This window comes from Sander lucioperca, chromosome 22, assembly GCF_008315115.2.
Source record: "Sander lucioperca isolate FBNREF2018 chromosome 22, SLUC_FBN_1.2, whole genome shotgun sequence".
NCBI lineage: Eukaryota > Metazoa > Chordata > Actinopteri > Perciformes > Percidae > Sander > Sander lucioperca.
The window spans coordinates 28828-30000 of NC_050194.1; positions in this window are offsets into that span (position 1 = coordinate 28828).

Sequence of the window (1173 nt, forward strand, 5' to 3'; positions counted from 1 at the left end):
GCCTTGATACTTGTGCAGCTAAATGGACTGATAAGGCAGATGATTAGTGACTGGCTGCTGTGGGGGTATGTCAGCGGAGTGGCAGCTTTGGGCTCATTTTACTGGATGAACCATTGTAAACGGATCAGATAACAGAGGACGGCAGAAAATAAAAAAAATAGAATACAGGCAACAGTGACATTAAAGACAATACAATATGTTAAAGCAGTGATACCTGACCTGAGGGTCCCAAGATAAGTCTGACTAGCCTGACAAGGTTGTCTTTCAAATTCCCTCTGCACTCATAGCCAACCAGAGCAACGCTAGTTGACAGATTAAACTTTTGCCGTATCCGGTCGGCAAAACTCCAAACACATCTTCCTTTTTTAAGAATGACTTCAGTGTTTAACTCCAAGTCTTCCAGAGTCGATTCCAAAGACTGCTGTTCGCCAGCAGCAGCAGCCATCTTCTTTGTTTTCAAGTAGCAGAGAATTCACGCTGAACCGTCGCAACTCTGCCGTCCTTATGTTAAGCCCCGCCCACCGACTCTAAACACAATGTGATTGGCCTGACCAGAATTTGGTTTTTCCAGCTCGTAAGCCAACGGAGAGTTACTAGACTGACCCTGGCTGCAAATTACATTTGCTGCCGCTAGCGTGCGTCTAGATTTCTAGGCTAAAGTCTGACAGGTCACATGATGATAAAAGGTTGAAAGGAAAAGAAAGAAAAATCTGTTACATGACTCAGATTTCCTTATAAAACATCATATATATTATAATATAAATAACATATTCACATTTTTCAGGCCTCTTCACATCTCTCAAGTGAAACAATCCCAGATGTTATAACTTTGTTTGAACTACTCATGTCTGCCAACCTTGTCCCGTACAAATTACACATTTTCAGAGAGAAACCTAATGTTTTTTATCAATATAATGTGAAATCATTTTTTAATTATTGAATCTGCCAAGTCACAAAATGTAACAATACTGAACATATCTGCATAATGTTTACCGACATGTTTCATTTTTCTCTCATATAAGTATTAATATATTTTCTCATATAAATATAATTTTCTCTGAGACACTCGAAAAGCCATCACTTTGCTTTCAGGGTTCACAAGCCGTGAAGATTGGAAACCACCTCCTTAAAAGTACCCTACTAGACTAGAAAAGTATGCAACAGTGTATTCTT